This window comes from Stegostoma tigrinum, chromosome 27 (genome assembly GCF_030684315.1).
Source record: "Stegostoma tigrinum isolate sSteTig4 chromosome 27, sSteTig4.hap1, whole genome shotgun sequence".
NCBI lineage: Eukaryota > Metazoa > Chordata > Chondrichthyes > Orectolobiformes > Stegostomatidae > Stegostoma > Stegostoma tigrinum.
The window spans coordinates 16,050,540-16,074,379 of record NC_081380.1 but is presented as its reverse complement, the minus strand read 5'-3'; the positions used below and the strand labels follow the sequence as shown (position 1 = coordinate 16,074,379).

Sequence of the window (23,840 nt, the reverse complement as noted above, 5' to 3'; positions counted from 1 at the left end):
TGGGGAGGGGGGAGGGGAACAGGTGGGATGCAGATGGGGAGAAGGGAACAGGTGGGATGCGGATGGGGAGAGGGCAACAGGTGGGATGCGGATGGGGAGAGGGGAACAGGTGGGATGTGGATGGGGAGAGGGCAACAGGTGGGATGTGGATGGGGAGGGGGGAGGGGAACAGGTGGGATGCAGATGGGGAGAAGGGAACAGGTGGGATGCGGATGGGGAGAGGGGAACAGGTGGGATGCGGATGGGGAGAAGGGAACAGGAGGGATGCGGATGGGGAGAGGGCAACAGGTGGGATGTGGATGGGGAGGGGGGAGGGGAACAGGTGGGATGCAGATGGGGAGAAGGGAACAGGTGGGATGCGGATGGGGAGAGGGGAACAGGTGGGATGCGGATGGGGAGAGGGGAACAGGTGGGATGTGGATGGGGAGAGGGCAACAGGTGGGATGTGGATGGGGAGGGGGGAGGGGAACAGGGGGGATGCAGATGGGGAGAAGGGAACAGGTGGGATGCGGATGGGGAGAGGGGAACAGTTGGGATGCGGATGGGGAGGGAGGAACAGGTGGGATGCGGATGGGGAGGGGGAGAAGGATGGGGAGGGGGAGAAGGGAACAGGTGGGATGCGGATGGGGAGGGGGAGAAGGGCACAGGTGAGACGCGAATGGGGAGGGGGAGAAGGGAACAGGTGGGATGCGGATGGGCAGTGGGAGAAGGGAACAGGTGGGATGCGGATGGGGAGAGGGCAACAGGTGGGATGCGGATGGGGAGGGGCGAACAGGTGGGATGCGGATGGGGAGATGGGAACAGGTGGGATGGGGAGAGGGGAGCAGGTGGGATGCGGATGGGGAGAAGGGAACAGGTGGGATGCGGATGGGGAGGGGGCAACAGGTGGGATGCAGATGGGGAAGGGGAGAAGGATGGGGAGGGGGAGAAGGGAACAGGTGGAATGCAGATGGGGAGGGGGAGAAGGGAACAGGTGAGACGCGGATGGGCAGTGGGAGAAGGGAACAGGTGGGATGCGGATGGGGAGAGGGCAACAGGTTGGATGGGGAGGGGGGAGGGGAACAGGTGGGATGCAGATGGGGAGAAGGGAACAGGTGGGATGCGGATGGGGAGAGGGGAACAGGTGGGATGCGGATGGGGAGAGGGGAACAGGTGGGATGTGGATGGGGAGAGGGCAACAGGTGGGATGTGGATGGGGAGGGGGGAGGGGAACAGGGGGGATGCAGATGGGGAGAAGGGAACAGGTGGGATGCGGATGGGGAGAGGGGAACAGGTGGGATGCGGATGGGGAGAGGGGAACAGGTGGGATGCGGATGGGGAGAAGGGAACAGGAGGGATGCGGATGGGGAGGGGGAGAAGGGAACAGGTGGGATGCGGATGGGGAGGGGGAGAAGGGAACAGGTGGGATGGGGAGGGGGAGAGGGGAACAGGTGGGATGCGGATGGGGAGAAGGGAACAGGTGGGATGCGGATGGGGAGAGGGGAACAGGTGGGGATGCGGATGGGGAGAAGGGAACAGGTGGGATGCGGATGGGGAGAGGGGAACAGGTGGGATGCGGATGGGGAGAAGGGAACAGGAGGGATGCGGATGGGGAGGGGGAGAAGGGAACAGGAGGGATGCGGATGCCTATGGGGAGAAGGGAACAGGTGGGATGCAGATGGGCAGTGGAGAAGGGAACAAGTGGGATGCGGATGGGGACGGGGAGAGGGCGACAGGTGGGATGCGGATGGGGAGGGGGAGAGGGGAACAGGTGGGATGCGGATGGGGAGAGGGAGAGAGGAACAGGTGGGATGCGGATGAGGAGAGGGCAACAGGTGGGATGCGGATGGGGAGGGGGAGAGGGGGACAGGTGGGATGCGGATGGGGAGTGGGAGAAGGGAACAGGTGGGATGGGGAGGGGGAAAGGGAGAGGGGAACAGGTCATACATGGAAGGGGTGTTGGGGGAACAGATGGGATGCGGATGGGGAGATGGGAACAGGTGGGATGCGGATGGGGAGATGGGAACAGGTGGGATGCGGATGGGGAGAGGGGAACAGGTGGGATGCGGATGGGGAGGGGGGAGAAAGGGAAGAGGTGGGATGCGGATGGGGAGGGGGAGAAGGGAACAGGTGGGATGCGGATGGGGAGGGGGCAACAGGTGGGATGCAGATGGGGAAGGGGGAGAAGGATGGGGAGGGGGAGAAGGGAACAGGTGGAATGCAGATGGGGAGGGGGAGAAGGGAACAGGTGAGACGCGGTTGGGCAGTGGGAGAAGGGAACAGGTGGGATGCGGATGGGGAGAGGGCAACAGGTTGGATGGGGAGGGGGGAGGGGAACAGGTGGGATGCAGATGGGGAGAGGGGAACAGGTGGGATGTGGATGGGGAGAGGGCAACAGGTGGGATGTGGATGGGGAGGGGGGAGCGGAACAGGGGGGATGCAGATGGGGAGAAGGGAACAGGTGGGATGCGGATGGGGAGAAGGGAACAGGTCGGATGCGGATGGGGAGAAGGGAACAGGAGGGATGCGGATGGGGAGGGGGAGAAGGGAACAGGTGGGATGCGGATGGGGAGGGGGAGAAGGGAACAGGTGGGATGGGGAGGGGGAGAGGGGAACAGGTGGGACGCGGATGGGGAGAAGGGAACAGGTGGGATGCGGATGGGGAGAGGGGAACAGGTGGGATGCGGATGGGGAGAAGGGAACAGGTGGGATGCGGATGGGGAGAGGGGAACAGGTGGGATGCGGATGGGGAGAAGGGAACAGGAGGGATGCGGATGGGGAGGGGGAGAAGGGAACAGGAGGGATGCGGATGCCTATGGGGAGAAGGGAACAGGTGGGATGCAGATGGGCAGAGGGAGAAGGGAACAAGTGGGATGCGGATGGGGACGGGGAGAGGGCGACAGGTGGGATGCGGATGGGGAGGGGGAGAGGGGAACAGGTGGGATGCGGATGGGGAGAGGGAGAGAGGAACAGGTGGGATGCGGATGAGGAGAGGGCAACAGGTGGGATGCGGATGGGGAGGGGGAGAGGGGGGACAGGTGGGATGCGGATGGAGAGTGGGAGAAGGGAACAGGTGGGATGGGGAGGGGGAAAGGGAGAGGGGAACAGGTCATACATGGAAGGGGTGTGGGGAACAGATGGGATGCGGATGGGGAGATGGGAACAGGTGGGATGCGGATGGGGAGAGGGGAACAGGTGGGATGCGGATGGGGAGAGGGGAACAGGTGGGATGCGGATGGGGAGGGGGAGAAGGGAACAGGTGGGATGCGGATGGGGAGGGGGAGAAGGGAACAGGTGGGATGCGGATGGGGAGGGGGCAACAGGTGGGATGCGGATGGGGAGAGGGGAACAGGTGGGATGCGGATGGGGAGAAGGGAACAGGAGGGATGCGGATGGGGAGGGGGAGAAGGGAACTGGTGGGATGCGGATGCCTATGGGGAGAAGGGAACAGGTGGGATGCAGATGGGCAGAGGGAGAAGGGAACAGGTGGGATGTGGATGGGGAGGGGGAGAGGGCGACAGGTGGGATGCGGATGGGGAGGAGGAGAGGGGAACAGGTGGGATGCGGATGGGGAGAAGGGAACAGGAGGGATGCGGATGGGGAGGGGGAGAAGGGAACAGGTGGGATGCGGATGGGGAGGGGGAGAAGGGAACAGGTGGGATGCGGATGGGGAGGGGGCAACAGGTGGGATGCAGATGGGGAGGGGGAGAAGGATGGGGAGGGGGAGAAGGGAACAGGTGGGATGCGGATGGGGAGGGGGAGAAGGGAACAGGTGAGACGCGGATGGGGAGGGGGAGAAGGGAACAGGTGGGATGCGGATGGGCAGTGGGAGAAGGGAACAGGTGGGATGCGGATGGGGAGAGGGCAACAGGTGGGATGCGGATGGGGAGGGGCGAACAGGTGGGATGCAGATGGGGAGATGGGAACAGGTGGGATGCGGATGGGGAGAGGGGAGCAGGTGGGATGCGGATGGGGAGGGGGGAACAGGTGGGATGCGGATGGGGAGGGGGCAATAGGTGGGATACAGATGGGGAGGGGGAGAAGGATGGGGAGGGGGAGAAGGGAACAGGTGGAATGCAGATGGGGAGGGGGAGAAGGGAACAGGTGAGACGCGAATGGGCAGTGGGAGAAGGGAACAGGTGGGATGCGGATGGGGAGAGGGCAACAGGTGGGATGCGGATGGGGAGAGGGGAACAGGTGGGATGCAGATGGGGAGAGGGCAACAGATGGGATGTGGATGGGGAGGGGGGAGGGGAACAGGTGGGATGCAGATTGGGAGAGGGGAACAGGTGGGATGCAGATGGGGAGAGGGCAACAGGTGGGATGTGGATGGGGAGGTAGGAGGGGAACAGGTGGGATGCAGATGGGGAGAAGGGAACAGGTGGGATGCAGATGGGGAGAGGGCAACAGGTGGGATGCAGATGGGGAGGGGGAGATGGGAACAGATGGGATGCGGCTGGGGAGACGGGACCTGGTGGGATGCGGATGGGGAGACGGGAACAGGTGGGATGCGGATGGGGAGACGGGAACATGTGGGATGCGGATGCAGATGGGGAAAAGGTGAGGGGAACAGGTGGGATGCAGATGGGGAGTGGGGTGCAGATGGGATGCAGATGGGGAGACAGGAACAGGTGGGATGCGGATGGGGAGAGGGGAACAGGTGGGAAGTGGATGGGGAGAGGGAGAGGGGAACAGGTGGGATGCGGATGCGGAGGTGGAGAAGGGAACGGGTGGGATGCGGATGGGGAGGGGGAGAAGGGAACGGGTGGGATGCGGATGGGGAGGGGGAGAAGGGAAGGGGTGGGATGGGGAGGGGGAGAAGGGAAGGGGTGGGATGCGGAGGGGGAGAATGGAAGGGGTGGGATGCGGATGGGGAGGGGGAGAAGGGAACGGGTGGGATGCGGATGGGGAGGGGGAGATGGGAACGGGTGGGATGCGGATGGGGAGGGGGAGAAGGGAACGGGTGGGATGCGGATGGGGAGGGGGAGAAGGGAACGGGTGGGATGCGGATGGGGAGGGGGAGAAGGGAAGGGGTGGGATGGGGAGGGGGAGAAGGGAAGGGGTGGGATGCGGAGGGGGAGAATGGAAGGGGTGGGATGCGGATGGGGAGGGGGAGAAGGGAACGGGTGGGATGCGGATGGGGAGGGGGAGATGGGAACGGGTGGATGCGGATGGGGAGGGGGAGAAGGGAACGGGTGGGATGCGGATGGGGAGGGGGAGAAGGGAACGGGTGGGATGCGGATGGGGAGGGGGAGAAGGGAACGGGTGGGATGCGGATTGGGAGGGGGAGAAGGGAACGGGTGGGATGCGGATTGGGAGGGGGAGAAGGGAACGGGTGGGATGCGGATGGGGAGAGGGCAACAGGTGGGATGCGGATGGGGAGCGGGAGAGGGGAACAGGTGGGATGCGGATGGGGAGGGGGAGAAGGGAGCAGGTGGGATGGCGAGGGGGAAAGGGAGAGGGGAACAGGTCATATGTGGAAGGGAAGTGGGGAACAGGTGGGATGCGGATGAGGAGAGGGGAACAGTTGGGATGCGCATGGGAGAGGGGAACAGGTGGGATGCGGATGGGGAGAGGGGGACAGGCGGGATGCGGATGGGGAGATGGGAACAGGTAGGATGCGGATGGGGCGACGGGAACAGGTGGGATGCAGATGGGGAGATGGGAACAGGTGGGATGCGGATGGGGAGAGGGGAGCAGGTGGGATGCGGATGGGGAGGGGGGAACAGGTGGGATGCGGATGGGGAGGGGGCAACAGGTGGGATACAGATGGGGAGGGGGAGAAGGATGGGGAGGGGGAGAAGGGAACAGGTGGAATGCAGATGGGGAGGGGGAGAAGGGAACAGGTGAGACGCGAATGGGCAGTGGGAGAAGGGAACAGGTGGGATGCGGATGGGGAGAGGGCAACAGGTGGAATACAGATGGGGAGGGGGAGAAGGATGGGGAGGGGGAGACGGGAACAGGTGGAATGCAGATGGGGAGGGGGAGAAGGGAACAGGTGAGACGCGAATGGGCAGTGGGAGAAGGGAACAGGTGGGATGCGGATGGGGAGAGGGCAACAGGTGGGATGCGGATGGGGAGAGGGGAACAGGTGGGATGCAGATGGGGAGAGGGCAACAGGTGGGATGTGGATGGGGAGGGGGGCGGGGAACAGGTGGGATGCAGATTGGGAGAGGGGAACAGGTGGGATGCAGATGGGGAGAGGGCAACAGGTGGGATGTGGATGGGGAGGTGGGAGGGGAACAGGTGGGATGCAGATGGGGAGAAGGGAACAGGTGGGATGCAGATGGGGAGAGGGCAACAGGTGGGATGCAGATGGGGAGGGGGAGATGGGAACAGATGGGATGCGGCTGGGGAGACGGGACCTGGTGGGATGCGGATGGGGAGACGGGAACAGGTGGGATGCGGATGGGGAGACGGGAACATGTGGGATGCGGATGCAGATGGGGAAAATGTGAGGGGAACAGGTGGGATGCAGATGGGGAGTGGGGTGCAGATGGGATGCAGATGGGGAGACAGGAACAGGTGGGATGCGGATGGGGAGAGGGGAACAGGTGGGAAGTGGATGGGGAGAGGGAGAGGGGAACAGGTGGGATGCGGATGCGGAGGTGGAGAAGGGAACGGGTGGGATGCGGATGGGGAGGGGGAGAAGGGAACGGGTGGGATGCGGATGGGGAGGGGGAGAAGGGAAGGGGTGGGATGGGGAGGGGGAGAAGGGAAGGGGTGGGATGCGGAGGGGGAGAAGGGAAGGGGTGGGATGCGGAGGGGGAGAATGGAAGGGGTGGGATGCGGATCGGGAGGGGGAGAAGGGAACGGGTGGGATACGGATGGGGAGACGGGAACAAGTGGGATGCGGATGGGGAGACGGGAACAGGTGGGATGCGGATGGGGAGACGGGAACAGGAGGGATGCGGATGGGGAGGGGGAGAAGGGAACAGGTGGGATGCGGATGGGGAGGGGGAGAAGGGAACAGGTGGGATGCGGATGGGGAGGGGGCAACAGGTGGGATGCAGATGGGGAGAGGGGATCAGGTGGGATGCGGATGGGGAGAAGGGAACAGGAGGGATGCGGATGGGGAGGGGGAGAAGGGAACTGGTGGGATGCGGATGCCTATGGGGAGAAGGGAACAGGTGGGATGCAGATGGGCAGAGGGAGAAGGGAACAGGTGGGATGCGGATGGGGAGGGGGAGAGGGCGACAGGTGGGATGCGGATGGGGAGGAGGAGAGGGGAACAGGTGGGATGCGGATGGGAAGAGGGAGAGAGGAACAGGTGGGATGCGGATGAGGAGAGGGCAACAGGTGGGATGGGGATGGGGAGGGGGAGAGGGGGACAGGTGGGATGCGGATGGGGAGTGGGAGAAGGGAACAGGTGGGATGGGGAGGGGGAAAGGTAGAGGGGAACAGGTCATACATGGAAGGGGTGTGGGGAACAGATGGGATGCGGATGGGGAGATGGGAACAGGTGGGATGCGGATGGGGAGATGGGAACAGGTGGGATGCGGATGGGGAGAGGGGAACAGGTGGGATGCGGATGGGGAGAAGGGAACAGGAGGGATGCGGATGGGGAGGGGGAGAAGGGAACAGGTGGGATGCGGATGGGGAGGGGGAGAAGGGAACAGGTGGGATGCGGATGGGGAGGGGGCAACAGGTGGGATGCAGATGGGGAGGGGGAGAAGGATGGGGAGGGGGAGAAGGGAACAGGTGGGATGCGGATGGGGAGGGGGAGAAGGGAACAGGTGAGACGCGGATGGGGAGGGGGAGAAGGGAACAGGTGGGATGCGGATGGGCAGTGGGAGAAGGGAACAGGTGGGATGCGGATGGGGAGAGGGCAACAGGTGGGATGCGGATGGGGAGGGGCGAACAGGTGGGATGCAGATGGGGAGATGGGAACAGGTGGGATGCGGATGGGGAGAGGGGAGCAGGTGGGATGCGGATGGGGAGGGGGGAACAGGTGGGATGCGGATGGGGAGGGGGCAACAGGTGGGATACAGATGGGGAGGGGGAGAAGGATGGGGAGGGGGAGAAGGGAACAGGTGGAATGTAGATGGGGAGGGGGAGAAGGGAACAGGTGAGACGCGAATGGGCAGTGGGAGAAGGGAACAGGTGGGATGCGGATGGGGAGAGGGCAACAGGTGGGATGCGGATGGGGAGAGGGGAACAGGTGGGATGCAGATGGGGAGAGGGCAACAGGTGGGATGTGGATGGGGAGGGGGGAGGGGAACAGGTGGGATGCAGATGGGGAGAGGGGAACAGGTGGGATGCAGATGGGGAGAGGGCAACAGGTGGGATGTGGATGGGGAGGTGGGAGGGGAACAGGTGGGATGCAGATGGGGAGAAGGGAACAGGTGGGATGCAGATGGGGAGAGGGCAACAGGTGGGATGCAGATGGGGAGGGGGAGATGGGAACAGATGGGATGCGGCTGGGGAGACGGGACCTAGTGGGATGCGGATGGGGAGACGGGAACAGGTGGGATGCGGATGGGGAGACGGGAACATGTGGGATGCGGATGCAGATGGGGAAAAAGGTGAGGGGAACAGGTGGGATGCAGATGGGGAGTGGGGTGCAGATGGGATGCAGATGGGGAGACAGGAACAGGTGGGATGCGGATGGGGAGAGGGGAACAGGTGGGAAGTGGATGGGGAGAGGGAGAGGGGAACAGGTGGGATGCGGATGCGGAGGTGGAGAAGGGAACGGGTGGGATGCGGATGGGGAGGGGGGAGAAGGGAACGGGTGGGATGCGGATGGGGAGGGGGAGAAGGGAAGGGGTGGGATGGGGAGGGGGAGATGGGAAGGGGTGGGATGCGGAGGGGGAGAATGGAAGGGGTGGGATGCGGATGGGGAGGGGGAGAAGGGAACGGGTGGGATGCGGATGGGGAGGGGGAGAAGGGAACGGGTGGGATGCGGATGGGGAGGGGGAGAAGGGAACGGGTGGGATGCGGATTGGGAGGGGGAGAAGGGAACGGGTGGGATGCGGATGGGGAGGGGGAGAAGGGAACGGGTGGGATGCGGATTGGGAGGGGGAGAAGGGAACGGGTGGGATGCGGATGGGGAGGGGGAGAAGGGAACGGGTGGGATGCGGATGGGGAGGGGGAGAAGGGAACGGGTGGGATGCGGATTGGGAGGGGGAGAAGGGAACGGGTGGGATGCGGATTGGGAGGGGGAGAAGGGAACGGGTGGGATGCGGATGGGGAGAGGGCAACAGGTGGGATGCGGATGGGGAGCGGGAGAGGGGAACAGGTGGGATGCGGATGGGGAGGGGGAGAAGGGAGCAGGTGGGATGGCGAGGGGGAAAGGGAGAGGGGAACAGGTCATATGTGGAAGGGAAGTGGGGAACAGGTGGGATGCGGATGAGGAGAGGGGAACAGGTGGGATGCGCATGGGGAGAGGGGAACAGGTGGGAAGCGGATGGGAGAGGGGGACAGGTGGGATGCGGATGGGGAGATGGGAACAGGTAGGATGCGGATGGGGCGACGGGAACAGGTGGGATGCGGATGGGGAGAGGGGAACAGGTGGGATGGGAAGGGGAGTGGGGAACAGATGGGATGCAGATGGGGAGACAGGAACAGGTGGGATGCGGATGGGGAGAGGGCAACAGGTGGGATGCGGATGTGGAAAGGGTGAGGGGAACAGGTGGGATGCGGATGGTGAGGGGGAAAGGGGAACATGTGGGATGCGGATGGTGAGGGGGAGAGGGGAACAGGTGGGAAGTGGATGGGGAGGGGGAGAGGGGGAGAGGGGAACAGGTGGGATGCGGATGCGGAGGTGGAGAAGGGAATGGGTGGGATGCGGATGGGGAGGGGGAGAAGGGAAGGGGTGGGATGCGGATGGGGAGGGGGAGAAGGGAAGGGGTGGGATGCGGATGGGGAGGGGGAGAAGGGAAGGGGTGGGATGCGGATGGGGAGGGGGAGAAGGGAACGGGTGGGATGCGGATGGGGAGGGGGAGAAGGGAACGGGTGGGATGCGGATGGGGAGGGGGAGAAGGGAACGGGTGGGATGCGGATGGGGAGGGGGAGAAGGGAACGGGTGGGATGCGGATGGGGAGGGGGAGAAGGGAACGGGTGGGATGCGGATGGGGAGGGGGAGAAGGGAACGGGTGGGATGCGGATGGGGAGGGGGAGAAGGGAACGGGTGGGATGCGGATGGGGAGCGGGAGAGGGGAACAGGTGGGATGCGGATGGGGAGGGGGAGAAGGGAGCAGGTGGGATGGCGAGGGGGAAAGGGAGAGGGGACAGGTCATATGTGGAAGGGAAGTGGGGAACAGGTGGGATGCGGATGAGGAGAGGGGAACAGGTGGGATGCGGATGGGGAGAGGGGAACAGGTGATATGCGGATGGGGAGAGGGGAACAGGTGGGATGCGGATGGGGAGATGGGAACAGGTGATATGTGGATGGGGAGAGGGGAACAGGTGATATGCGGATGGGGAGAGGGGAACAGGTGATATGCGGATGGGGAGGGGGGAACAGGTGGGATGCGGATGGGGAGGGGTGAAGCAGGTGGGATGCGGATGCGGAGGGGTTGAAGGGAACAGGTGGGATGGGGAAGGGGAGGGGGAAGGGAGAGGGGAACAGTTCGTATGTGGAAGGGGAGTGTGGAACAGATGGGATGCAGATGGGGAGATGGGAACAGGTGGGATGCGGATGGGAGATGAGAACAGGTGGGATGCGGATGGCGAGACGGGAACAAGTGGGATGCGGATGGGGAGACGGGAACAGGTGGGATGCGGATGGGGAGACGGGAACAGGAGGGATGCGGATGGGGAGGGGTAACAGCTGGGATGCGGATGGGGAGGGGGAGCAGGTGGGATGCGGATGCAGATGGGGAAAGGGTGAGGGGAACAGGTGGGATGCGGATGCAGATGGGGAAAGGATGAGGGGAACAGGTGGGATGCGGATGCAGATGTGGAAAGTGGAACATGTGGGATGCGGATGGGGAGGGGTAGAGGGGAACAGGTGGGATGCGGATGGAGAGGGGGAGAGGGGAATAGGTGGGATGCGGATGGGGAGGGAAGAAGGGAACAGGTCGGATGTGGATTGGGGAAGGGAAGAAGGGAACAGGTGGATGCGGATTGGGAGGGGGAGAGGGGAAACAGGTGGGATGCGGATGGGGAGGGGGAGAGGGGAACAGGTGGGATTGGGATGGGAGGGGGCGAGGGGAACAGGTGGGATGCTGATGGGGAGGAGAGAGGGGAACAAGTGGGATGCAGATGGGGATGGGGAGGGGGAGAGGGGAACAGGTGGGATGCGGATGGGGATGGGGAGAGGGGAACAGGTGGGATGCGGATGGGGAGGGGGAGAGGGGAACAGGTGGGATGCGGATGGGGAGGGGGGAGAGGGGAACAGGTGGGATGCGGATGTGGAGGGGAGAGGGGAACAGGTGGGATGCGGATGGGGAGGGGGAGATGGGAACAGGTGGGATGCGGATGGGGATGGGGAGATGGGAACAGGTGGGATGCGGATGGGGAGTGGGAGATGGGAACAGGTGGGATGCGGATGGGTGAGGGGGAGATGGGAACAGGTAGGATGCAGATGGGGATGGGGAGGGGGAGAGGGGAACAGGTGGGATGCGGATGGGGAGGAGGAGAGGGGAACAGGTGGGATGCGGATGGGGAGGGGGAGAGGGGAACAGGTGGGATGCGGATGTGGAGGGGGAGAGGGGAACAGGTGGGATGCGGATGGTGAGGGGGAGATTGGAACAGGTGGGATGCAGATGGGGATGGGGAGGGGGAGACGGGAACAGGTGGGATGCGGATGGGGAGGGGGAGAGGGGAACAGGTGGGATGCGGATGGGGAGGGGGAGAGGGGAGCAGGTGGGATGCGGATGGGGAATGGGAGAGGGGAACAGGTGGGATGCGGATGGGGAATGGGAGAGGGGAACAGGTGGGATGCGGATGGGGAGGGGGAGAGGGGAACAGGTGGGATGCGGATGGGGAGGGGGAGAGGGGAACAGGTGGGATGCGGATGGGGAGGGGGAGAGGGGAACAGGTGGGATGCGGATGGGCAGTGGGAGAAGGGAACAGGTGGGATGCGGATGGGGAGGGGGAGAGGGGAACAGGTGGGTTTCAGATGGGGAGATGGGAACAGGTGGGATGCGGGATGGGGAGATGGGAACAGGTGGGATGCGGATGGGGAGATGGGAACACATGGGATGCGGATGGTGAGACAGCAACAGGTGGGATGCTGATTTGGAGAGGGGAACAGGTGGGATGCGGATAGGGAGAGGGGAACAAGTGGGATGCGGATGGGGAGAGGGGAACAGGTGGGATGCGGATGGGGAGAGGGGAACAGGTGGGATGCGGATGGGGAGGGGGGAACAGGTGGGATGCGGATGGGGAGTGGGATAGGGCAACACGTGGGATGCGGATGAGGAGAGGGCAACAGGTGGGATGCGGAGGGGGAGAAGGGAACAGGTGGGTTGCGGATGGGGAGGGGGAGAAGGGAACAGGTGGGTTGCGGATGGGGAGGGGGAGAAGGGAACAGGTGGGATGGGAAAGGGAGAGGGGAACAGTTGGAACATGGCCGGGGAGAGGGGAACAGGTTGGACGTGGGAGGGGAGGGGAGCAGGTGGCATGGGGAGAGGGTGAGGGCAACAGGTGGGATGGGGATGGGGAGGGGGAGTTGTACGGGGGATCAGGACCGAGGGCGAGGGACAGGGGAACGGGGGGAGGGGGAGTGGGAAGGGGGAACAGGTGAGTGGAGGATGGGAAGAGGGACGGTGGAGCAGGTGGGACAGGGAGAGGCAGAGGGGTGCAGGGGAGACAGGGAGAGGGAGAGGTGTGCAGGGGGGACAGGGCGAGGGAGAGAGGTGCAGGGGGCAGAGGGAGAGGGAGAGGGGTGCAGAGGGAGAGGGAGAGGTGTGCAGGGGGGACAGGGAGAGGGAAAGGGGTGCAGGTGGGACGGGTCAGGGAGACGGAGAGGGTTGCTGGTGGGATGGGGTCAGGGAGAGGGAGAGGGGTGCAGGGGGGACGGTGAGAGGGAGAGGGAGAGGGGTGGCAGGTGGGACTGGGAGAGGGAGAGGGGTGGCAGGTGGGACGGGGAGAGGGAGAGGGGTGCAGAGGGCAGAGGGAGAGGGGTGCAGGGGGGACAGGGAGAGGGGTGCAGGGGGCAGAGGGAGAGGGAGAGGGGTGCAGGGGGGACAGGGACAGGGAGAGGGAGAGGGGTGAAGGTGGGACGGGGAGAGGGGTGCAGGTGGCACGGGGTCAGGGAGAGGGAGAGGGGTGCAGGTGTGATGTGGAGAGGGTGAGGGAGAGGGGTGCAGTGGGGACGGGGAGAGGGAGAGGGGTGCAGTGGGGACGGGGAGAGGGAGAGGGAGAGGGAGAGGGGTGCAGGTGGGATTGGGAGAGGGTGAGGGAGAGGGGTGCAGGTGGGACTGGGAGAGGGAGAGGGGTGCAGGTGGGACTGGGAGAGGGTGAGGGAGAGGGGTGCAGGTGGGACGGGGAGAGGGAGAGGGGTGCAGGGGGGGACAGGGAGAGGGAGAGGGGTGCAGGGGGGGACAGGGAGAGGGAGAGGGAGAGGGGTGCAGGGGGTGACAGGGAGAGGGAGAGGGAGAGGGGTGCAGGGGCAGAGGGAGAGGGGTGCAGGGGGGACAGGGAGAGCGAGAGGGGTGCAGGGGAGAGAAGGAGATGGAGAGGGGTGCAGGGGGAAGAGGGAGAGGGGTGCAGGGGGCAGAGGGAGCGGGAGAGGGGTGCAGGTGGGACGGGGAGAGGGAGAGGGGTGCAGGGGGGACAGGGAGAGGGAGAGGGGTGAAGGTGGGACGGGGAGAGGGGTGCAGGTGGCACGGGGTCAGGGAGAGGGAGAGGGGTGCAGGTGTGATGGGGAGAGGGTGAGGGAGAGGGGTGCAGTGGGGACGGGGAGTGGGAGAGGGGTGCAGGGGGGACAGGGTGAGGGAAAGGTGTGCAGGGGGCAGAAGGAGATGGTGAGGGGTGCAGGGGGAAGAGGGAGAGGGGTGCAGGGGGCAGAGGGAGCGGGAGAGGGGTGCAGGGGGCAGAGTGAGAGGGAGAGGGGTGCAGGGGGCCAGGGAGAGGGAGAGGGGTGCAGGGGGGACAGGGAGAGGGAGAGGGGTGCAGGTGGGACGGGGTCAGGGAGAGGGAGAGGGGTGCAGTGGGGACGGGGACAGGGTGAGGGTGGCAGTTGGGACGGGGAGAGGGAGAGGGAGAGGGGTGCGAGAGGGAGAGGGATAGGGGTGCAGGGGGGACAGTGAGAGGGAGAGGGAGAGGGGTGCAGGGGGGAGAGGGAGGGGGGTGCAGGGGAGACAGGGAGAGGGAGAGGGGTGCAGGGGGCAGAGGGAGAGGGAGAGGGGTGCCGGGGGCAGAGGGAGAGGGGTGCAGGGGGGGACAGGGAGAGGGAGAGGGGTGCAGGGGGGGACAGGGAGAGGGAGAGGGGTGCAGGTGGGACGGGGAGAGGGAGAGGGGTGCAGGGGGGGACAGGGAGAGGGAGAGGGGTGCAGGGGGGGACAGGGAGAGGGAGAGGGAGAGGGGTGCGGGGGCAGAGGGAGAGGGGTGCAGGGGGGACAGGGAGAGCGAGAGGGGTGCAGTGGGCAGAAGGAGATGGAGAGGGGTGCAGGGGGAAGAGGGAGAGGGGTGCAGGGGGAAGAGCGAGAGGGGTGCAGGGGGCAGAGGGAGCGGGAGACGGGTGCAGGGGGCAGAGTGAGAGGGAGAGGGGTGCAGGGGGCCAGGGAGAGGGAGAGGGGTGCAGGGGGGACAGGGAGAGGGAGAGGGGTGCAGGTGGGACGGGGAGAGGGAGAGGGGTGAAGGTGGGACAGGGAGAGGGGTGCAGGTGGCACGGGGTCAGGGAGAGGGAGAGGGGTGCAGGTGTGATGGGGAGAGGGTGAGGGAGAGGGGTTCAGTGGGGACGGGGAGAGGGAGAGGGGTGCAGGGGGCCAGGGAGAGGGAGAGGGGTGCAGGGGGGACAGGGAGAGGGAGAGGGGTGCAGGTGGGACGGGGAGAGGGAGAGGGGTGAAGGTGGGACGGGGAGAGGGGTGCAGGTGGCACGGGGTCTGGGAGAGGGAGAGGGGTGCAGGTGTGATGGGGAGAGGGTGAGGGAGAGGGGTTCAGTGGGGACGGGGAGAGGGAGAGGGGTGCAGGGGGCCAGGGAGAGGGGTGCAGGTGTGATGGGGAGAGGGTGAGGGAGAGGGGAGCAGGTGGGACGGGGAGTGGGAGAGGGAGAGGGAGAGGGTGGCAGGTGGGACGGGGAGAGGGAAAGGGAGAGGGGTGCAGGTGGGACTGGGAGAGGGGAGCAGGTGGGACGGGGAGAGGGAGAGGTGCAGGGGGCACAGGGTGAGGGAGAGGGGTTCAGGTGGGACGGGGAGAGGGAGAGTGAGACGGGTGCCGGTGGGACGGGGAGAGGGAGAGGGAGAGGGGAGCAGGTGGGACGGGGAGAGGGAGACGGGAGCGGGTGGGACGGGGAGAGGGTTAGGGGAGCGGGTGGGACGGGGAGAGGGAGAGGGGAGCTGGTGGGACGGGGAGAGGGAGAGGGGAGCAGGTGGGACGGGGAGAGGGAGACGGGAGCAGATGGGACGGGGAGTGGGAGAGGGAGAGGGAGAGGGGTGCAGGTGGGATGGGGAGAGGGAGAGGAACAGGGTGAGGGTGGCAGGTGGGACGGGGAGAGGGAGAGGGGTGCCGGTGGGAACGGGGTCAGGGAGAGGTGTGCCAGTGGGACGGGGTGAGGGAGGGGGAGAGGGGTGCAGGTGGGACGGAGAGTGGGAGAAGGGTGCAGGTGGGACGGGGAGAGGGAGAGGGGTGCAGGTGCGACGGGGAGAGGGAGAGGGAGGGGGTAAGGGTGGGACGGGGAGAGGGAGAGGGGTGCCGGTGGGACTGGGAGAGGGAGAGGGGTGCAGGTGGGACGGGGAGAGGGGTGCAGGGGAGACAGGGAGAGGGAGAGGGGTGCAGTGGGGACGGGGAGAGGGAGAGGGAGAAGGGTGAAGGTGGGACAGGGAGAGGGAGAGGGATGCAGGCGGGACGGGGAGTGGGAGAGGGACAGGATGAGGGTGGCAGGTGGGACGGGGAGAGGGAGGGGGTGCAGTTAGGACGGGGAGAGGGAGAGGGGTGCAGAGGGGACAGGGAGAGGGAGAGGTGTGCAGGTGGGACGGATCAGGGAGCGGGAGAGGGGTGCAGGTGGGACGGTGAGAGGGAGAGGGGTGCAGGTGGGACGGGGAGTGGGAGAGGGAGAGGGGTGCAGTGGGGACGGGGAGTGGGAGAGGGAGAGGGGTGCAGGTGGCACGGTGAGAGGGAGAGGGGTGCATTTGGGACTGGGAGAGGAAGAGGGGTACAGGTGGGGTGGGGAGAGGGAGAGGGCTGCAGGTGAGACGGGGAGAGAGAGAGGGATAGGGGAGCGGGTGGGACGGGGAGAGGGATAGGGGAGCGGGTGGGACGGGGAGAGGGAGAGGGGAGCTGGTGGGACGGGGAGAGGGAGAGGGGAGCAGGTGGGACGGGGAGAGGGAGAGGGGAGTGGGTTGGACGGGGAGAGGGAGAGGGGTGCAGGTGGGACGGAGTGGGGGAGGGAGAGGGTGGCAGGTGGGCCAGGGTGTGGGAGAGGCGTGCAGGCGGGACGGGGAGAGGGAGGGGGTGCAGGTAGGACGGGTAGAGGGACAGGGATTGTGGTGCAGGTGGGACAGGGAGAGGGGTGCACCTTGGTTGTGGAGAGGGAGATGGGTGCATTTGGGACGAGTAGAGGGGGAGGGGTGCAGGTGGGACTTGGAGAGGGAGAGGGGTGCAGGTGGGATGGGGAGAGGGAGAGGGGAGCAGGTGGGACGGGGAGAGGGAGAGGGGAGCAGGTGGGACGGGGAGAGGGAGAGGGGAGCAGGTGGGACGGGGAGAGGGAGAGGGGTGCGGGTGGGATGGGGAGAGCGAGAGGGGAGCGGGTGAGACTGGCAGAGGGAGAGGGGAGCGGGTTGGACGGGGAGAGGGAGAGGGGAGCGGGTGGGACGGGGAGAGGGAGTGGGGAGCAGGTGGGTCCGGGAGAGGTAGAGGGGAGCGGGTGTGACGGGGAGAGGGAGAGGGGAGCTGGTGGGACGGGGAGAAGGAGAGGCGAGCGGGTGGGACGGGGAGAGGGAGAGCGTTGCAGGTGGAATAGGGAGAGGTGTTCAGGTGGGACTGGTAGAGTTAGAGAGGTGCAGGTGAGATGGGGAGAGGGAGAGGGAGAAGGGAGCATGTGGGACGGGGAGAGGGAGAGGGGAGCGGGGAGCGGGTGGGACGGGGAGAGGGAGAGGGGTGCTAGTGGGACGGGGAGACGGAGAGGGAGTGGGGTGCAGGCGGGACGGGGAGAGTGATAGGGGTGCAGGTGGGACGGGTAGAGGGACAGGGATCATGGGGCAGGTGGGACAGGGAGAGGGGTGCAGCTTGGTTGTGGAGAGGGAGGGGGTGCAGGTGGTATGGGGAGAGGGAGAGGGGAGCAGGGGGTACGGAGAGAGGGAGAGGGGTGGATTTGGGACGGGGAGAGGGAGAGGGGTGCAGGAGAGACAGGGAGAGGGAGAGGGATGCAGGTGGGACGGGGAGAGAGAGAGGGGTGCAGGGGGGACGGGGAGAGTGGTGCAGGTGGGTCAGGGAGAGGGAGGGGTGCAGGTGGGATGGGGAGAGGGGAGCAGGTGGGACGGGGGCAGGGATAGGGGAGCGGGTGGGATGGGGGCAGGGATAGGGGAGTGGGTGGGACGGGGGCAGGGATAGGGGAGCGGGTGGGATGGGGAGAGGGGAGCGGGTGGGACGGGGAGAGGGAGAGGGGAGCGGGTGGGACGGGGAGAGGGGGACGCATGCAGGTGGGATGGGTAGAGGGGGAGGGAGAGGGGAGCGGGTGGGACTGGGACAGGGAGTAGGGAGAGGGTGTGGGTGGCAGCAAGGACGGGGAGAGGGAGAGGCTTGCAGGTGGGACGGGGAGAGGAAGACTGGTGCAGGTGGGACGGGGAGTGGGAGAGGGAGAGGGTGTGGGTGGCATGAAGGACGGGCAGTTGGAGAGGCGAGCGGGTGGGACGGGGAGAGGGAGAGGGGAGCGGGTGGGACGGGGAGAAGGAGAGGGGAGCGGGTGGGACGGGGAGAAGGAGAGGGGAGCGGGTGGGACGGGGAGAAGGAGAGGCGAGCGGGTGGGACAGGGAGAGGGAGAGGGGTGCAGGTGGGACGGGGAGAGGGAGAGGGGAGCAGGTGGGACGGGGTGAGGGGTGCAGGTGGATCAGGGAGAGGGGCGAGAGAGATGCGGACGAGGGCGAGGGCCAGAGAGATGCAGGCAAGGGCGATGAGATGAGGGCGAGTGAGATGCGGGCGAGGGCGAGACCAAGAGAGATGCGGGTGAGGCCAGGGTGAGGCCGAGAGAGATGCGGACGAGGGCCAGAGAGATGCAGGCGAGGGCCAGGGCAAAGCCGAGAGAGATGCGGGCGAGGGTGAGGGCCAGAGAGGCCGAGGCCGAGAGTGATGCCGGCGAGGGCCAGGGCGAGGCCAAGAGAGATGCGGGCGAGGGCCAGGGCGAGGCCGAGAGAGATGCGGGCGAGGGCCAGGGCGAGGCCGAGAGAGATGCGGGCGAGGGCCAGGGCGAGGCCGAGAGAGATGCGGGCGAGGGCCAGGGCAAGGCCGAGAGAGATGCGGGCGAGGGCCAGGGCGAGGCCGAGAGAGATGCGGGCGAGGGCCAGGGCGAGGCCGAGAGAGATGCGGGCGAGGGCCAGGGCGAGGCCGAGAGAGATGCGGGCGAGGGCCAGGGCGAGGCCGAGAGAGATGCGGGCGAGGGCCAGGGCGAGGCCGAGAGAGATGCGGGCGAGGGCCAGGGCGAGGCCGAGAGAGATGCGGGCGAGGGCCAGGGCGAGGCCGAGAGAGATGCGGGCGAGGGCCAGGGCGAGGCCGAGAGAGATGCGGGCGAGGGCCAGGGCGAGGCCAAGAGAGATGCGGGCCAGGGCGAGGCCGAGAGAGATGCGGGCGAGGGCCAGGGCGAGGCCAAGAGAGATGCGGGCCAGGGCGAGGCCGAGAGAGGTGCGGGCGAGGGCCGGGGCGAGGCCGAGAGAGGTGCGGGCGAGGGCCGGGGCGAGGCCGAGAGAGGTGCGGGCGAGGGCCGGGGCGAGGCCGAGAGAGGTGCGGGCGAGGGCCGGGGCGAGGCCGAGAGAGGTGCGGGCGAGGGCCGGGGCGAGGCCGAGAGAGGTGCGGGCGAGGGCCGGGGCGAGGCCGAGAGAGGTGCGGGCGAGGGCCGGGGCGAGGCCGAGAGAGGTGCGGGCGAGGGCCGGGGCGAGGCCGAGAGAGGTGCGGGCGAGGGCCGGGGCGAGGCCGAGAGAGGTGCGGGCGAGGGCCGGGGCGAGGCCGAGAGAGGTGCGGGCGAGGGCCGGGGCGAGGCCGAGAGAGGTGCGGGCGAGGGCCGGGGCGAGGCCGAGAGAGGTGCGGGCGAGGGCCGGGGCGAGGCCGAGAGAGGTGCGGGCGAGGGCGAGGCCGAGAGAGGTGCGGGCGAGGGCGAGGCCGAGAGAGGTGCGGGCGAGGGCGAGGCCGAGAGAGATGCGGGCGAGGGCGAGGCCGAGAGAGATGCGGGCGAGGGCGAGGCCGAGAGAGATGCGGGCGAGGGCGAGGGCGAGGCCGAGAGAGATGCGGGCGAGGGCGAGGCCGAGAGAGATGCGGGCGAGGGCGAGGCCGAGAGAGATGCGGGCGAGGGCGAGGGCAAGGCCGAGAGAGATGCGGGCGAGGCCGAGGCCGAGAAAGATGCGGGCGAGGGCGAGGGTGAGGCCGAGAGAGATGCGGGCGAGGGCGAGGCCGAGGCCGAGAGAGATGCGGGCGAGGGCGAGGCCGAGAGAGATGCGGGCGAGGGCGAGGCCGAGAGAGATGCGGGCGAGGGCGAAGCCGAGAGAGATGCGGGCGAGGGCGAGGGCGAGGCCGAGAGAGATGCGGGCGAGGGCGAGGGCGAGGCCGAGAGAGATGCGGGCGAGAGCGAGCGCGAGAGAGATGCTGGCGTGGGCGAGGGCGAGAGAGATGCTGGCGTGGGTGAGAGAGATGCGGGCGAGGGCGAGGGAGATGCACGCGCGGGCCAAAGCGATGTGGGCGAGGGCGAGAGAGATGCTGGCGTGGGTGAGAGAGATGCGGGCGAGGGCTAGACCGAGAGAGATGCGGGCGAGGGCAAGGGAGATGCGAGGGCGAGTGCGAGAGAGATGCTGGCGAGGGCGAGACAGATGCTGGCGAGGGCGAGGGAGATGCGGGCGAGGGCGAGGGAGATGCGAGCGAGGGCGAGGGAGATGAGAGCGAGGGCGAGGGAGATGCGAGCGAGGGTGAGAGAGCGAGAGAGATGTGGGCGTGGGAGAGGGCGAGAGAGATGCGGGCGAGGGCAAGGGAGATGCAGGCGTGGGCAAGAGAGATGCGGGCGAGAGCGAGGGCGAGAGAGATGCGGGCGAGGGCGAGATAGAGAGATGCGGGCGAGGGCGAGATAGAGAGATGCGGGCGAGGGCGAGAGAGATGCAGGTGAGAGAGAGAGAGGTGCAGGTGAGAGAGAGGTGCAGGTGAGAGAGAGAGAGATGCAGTTGAGAGAGAGAGAGAGAGAGAGAGAGATGCAGGTGAGAGAGAGCAAGAGAGATGCAGGTGAGAGAGAGAGAAAGAGGTGCAGGTGAGAGAGAGAGAGGTGCAGGTGAGAGAGAGAGAGGTGCAGGTGAGAGAGAGAGAGAGAGAGAGAGAGTTGCAGGTGAGTGAGAGAGAGAGAGAGTTGCAGGTGAGTAAGAGAGTGAGAGAGTTGCAGGCGATTGAGAGAGAGAGTTGCAGGTGAGTGAGTGAGAGAGAGAGACAGTTGCAGGTGACTGAGAGATGCCGGTGCGTGAGAGAGGGAGAGAGATGCTGGTGAGAGAGGAAGATAGAGACGGAGAGAGAGAGATGCAGGTGAGAGAGAGAGAGAGAGAGAGAGAGAGATGCAGGTGAGTGAGAGAGAGAGAGATGCCGGTGAGTGAGAGAGAGAGAGATGCCGGTGAGTGAGAGAGAGAGAGAGAGATGCTGGTGAGTGAGAGAGTGAGAGAGAGAGAGATGCCGGTGAGTGAGAGAGAGAGATATGCCGGTGAGTGAGAGAGAGAGAGATGCCGGTGAGTGAGTGAGAGAGAGATGCCGGTGAGTGAGTGAGAGAGAGAGAGATGCCGGTGAGTGAGAGAGAGACAGAGAGATGCCGGTGACAGAGAGAGGGAGGGAGAGAGATGCCGGTGTTTGAGAGAGAGACAGAGAGATGCCGGTGAGAGAGTGAGAGACAGAGAGATGCCGGTGAGAGAGCGAGAGAGAGAGAGATGCCGGTGAGAGAGCGAGAGAGAGAGATGTCGGTGAGAGAGCGAGGGAGAGAGATGCCGGTGAGTGAGCGAGAGAGAGTTGCAGGTGAGTGAGAGAGAGAGAGAGTTGCCGGTGAGTGAGAGAGAGAGAGAGAGAGAGAGATGCAGGTGAAAGAGACAGAGAGAGAGATGCAGGTGAGAGGGTGAGAGAAAGAGAGAGAGATGCGGGTGAGAGAGAGAGAGAGAGATGCGGGTGAGAGAGAGAGAGAGAGATGCAGGTGAGAGAGAGAGAGAGAGATGCAGGTGAGAGAGAGAGAGAGAGAGATGCAGGTGAGAGAGAGAGAGAGAGAGATGCAGGTGAGAGAGAGAGAGAGAGAGAGAGAGAGAGAGAGAGAAATGCCGGTGAGTGAGAGAGAGAGAGAGAGAGAGAGAGAGAGAAATACCGGTGAGTGAGAGAGAGAGAGAGAGAGAGAAATGCCGGTGAGTGAGAGAGAGAGACAGAGAGATGCCGGTGACAGAGAGAGGGAGAGAGATGCCGGTGTTTGAGAGAGAGACAGAGATGCCGGTGAGTGAGAGAGAGAGAGAGAGAGAGAGAGAGAGAGGGAGAGAGATGCCGGTGTTTGAGAGAGAGACAGAGATGCCGGTGTTTGAGAGCGAGAGAGAGAGATGCCGGTGAGATAGAGAGATGCTGGTGAGTGAGAGAGAGAGAGAGAGAGAGAGAGATGCTGGTGAGAGAGAGAGAGAGGGGGATGCAGGTGAGAGAGAGTTGCAGGGGAGTGAGAGAGAGAGAGAGTTGCAGGTGAGAGAGAGAGAGTGAGAGAGTTGCAGGTGAGTGAGAGAGAGAGAGTGTTGCAGGTGAGTGAGTGAGAGAGAGAGAGAGTTGCCGGTGAGTGAGAGAGAGAGAGTTGCAGGTGAGTGAGAGAGAGAGAGTGGCAGGTGAGTGAGAGATGCCAGCAGTGCGTGAGAGAGGGAGAGAGATGCTGGTGAGAGAGGAAGATAGAGAGGGAGAGAGAGAGATGCAGGTGAGAGACAGAGAGATGCTGGTGACAGAGAGAGGGAGAGAGAGATGCAGGTGAGTGAGGGAGAGAGAGAGATGCAGGTGAGAGAGCGAGCGAGATGCAGGTGAGAGAGCGAGATGCAGGTGAGAGAGAGAGAGAGAGAGAGAGAGATGCAGGTGAGAGAGAGAGAGAGAGGGGGGGGTGCAGATGAGAGAGAGAGCGAGAGAGACAGGTGAGAGAGCGAGAGATGCAGATGAGAGAGAGAGAGGGAGAGAGATGCCGGTGAGTGAGAGAGAGATGCTGGTGACAGAGAGAGGAAAAGAGAGATGCTGGTGACAGAGAGAGGAAGAGAGAGATGCAGCTGAGAGAGAGAGGGATGAGGGTGAGAGAGAGAGAGTTGCAGGGGAGAGAGAGAGGGAGAGAGAGAGAGAGAGGGAGTTGCAGGGGAGTGAGTGAGAGAGATGCCAGTGAGTGAGAGAGATGCCAGTGAGTGAGAGAGTGGAAGAGAGAGATGCTGGTGACAGAGAGAGGGAGAGAGAGATGCAGGTGAGTGAGGGAGAGATGCAGGTGAGTGAGGGAGAGAGAGAGATGCAGGGAAGTGAGTGAGAGAGAGATGCAGGTGAGTGAGAGAGAGATGCAGGTGAGAGAGAGAGCGAGATGCAGGTGAGAGAGAGAGATGCAGGTGCGAGAGAGAGAGAGGTGCAGGTGAGAGAGGGGGGGTGCAGGTGAGAGAGAGAGAGACAGGTGCAGGTGACAGAGAGAGAGCGAGAGATGCAGGTGAGAGAGCGAGAGATGCAGGTGAGAGAGAGTGAGAGAGGGATGCAGGTGAAAGAGAGAGAGAGAGAGGGATGCAGTGGAGAGAGAGAGAGTTGCAGGGAAGAGAGAGCGAGAGGGAGAGAGAGAGTTGCAGGGGAGTGAGTGAGAGAGATGCCGGTGAGTGAGAGAGAGAGAGAGAGAGATGCCGGTGAGTGAGAGAGTGGGAAAGAGAGATGCTGGTGACAGAGAGAGGGAGAGAGAGATGCAGGTGAGTGAGGGAGAGAGAGATGCAGGTGAGTGAGGGAGAGAGAGATGCAGGTGAGTGAGGGAGAGAGAGAGATACATCTGAGTGAGAGTGCGAGAGAGATGCAGGTGTGAGAGAGGGAGAGAGATGCAGGTGAGAGAGAGAGAAAGAGGTGCAGGTGAGAGAGAGAGAGAGGTGCAGGTGAGTGTGAGAGAGAGAGAGAGAGTTGCAGGTGAGTGAGAGAGAGAGAGTTGCAGGTGAGTAAGAGAGTGAGAGAGTTGCAGGCGATTGAGAGAGAGAGTTGCAGGTGAGTGAGAGAGAGAGAGAGATTTGCAGGTGAGTGAGAGAGAGAGTTGCAGGTGACTGAGAGATGCCGGTGCGTGAGAGAGGGATGCTGGTGAGAGAGGAAGATAGAGACGGAGAGAGAGAGATGCAGGTGAGAGAGAGAGAGAGAGAGATGCAGGTGAGAGAGAGAGAGAGAGAGAGATGCAGGTGAGAGAGAGAGAGAGATGCCGGTGAGTGAGAGAGAGAGAGAGAGAGATGCCGGTGAGTGAGAGAGAGAGAGAGAGATGCTGGTGAGTGAGAGAGTGAGAGAGAGAGATGCCAGTGAGTGAGAGAGAGAGAGCTGCCGGTGAGTGAGTGAGAGAGAGAGAGATGCCGGTGAGTGAGTGAGAGAGAGAG

The 23,840-nt window shown here is 65.1% G+C and overlaps 1 protein-coding gene across 2 annotated transcripts in view; it reads left to right on the top strand.

Moving 5' to 3' along the window:
• Nucleotides 1-23,840, top strand: part of LOC125464582 (E3 ubiquitin-protein ligase RNF43) — a 341,070-nt gene that overhangs the window by 990 nt on the left and 316,240 nt on the right. The gene's annotated exons all lie outside the window — the stretch shown is intronic.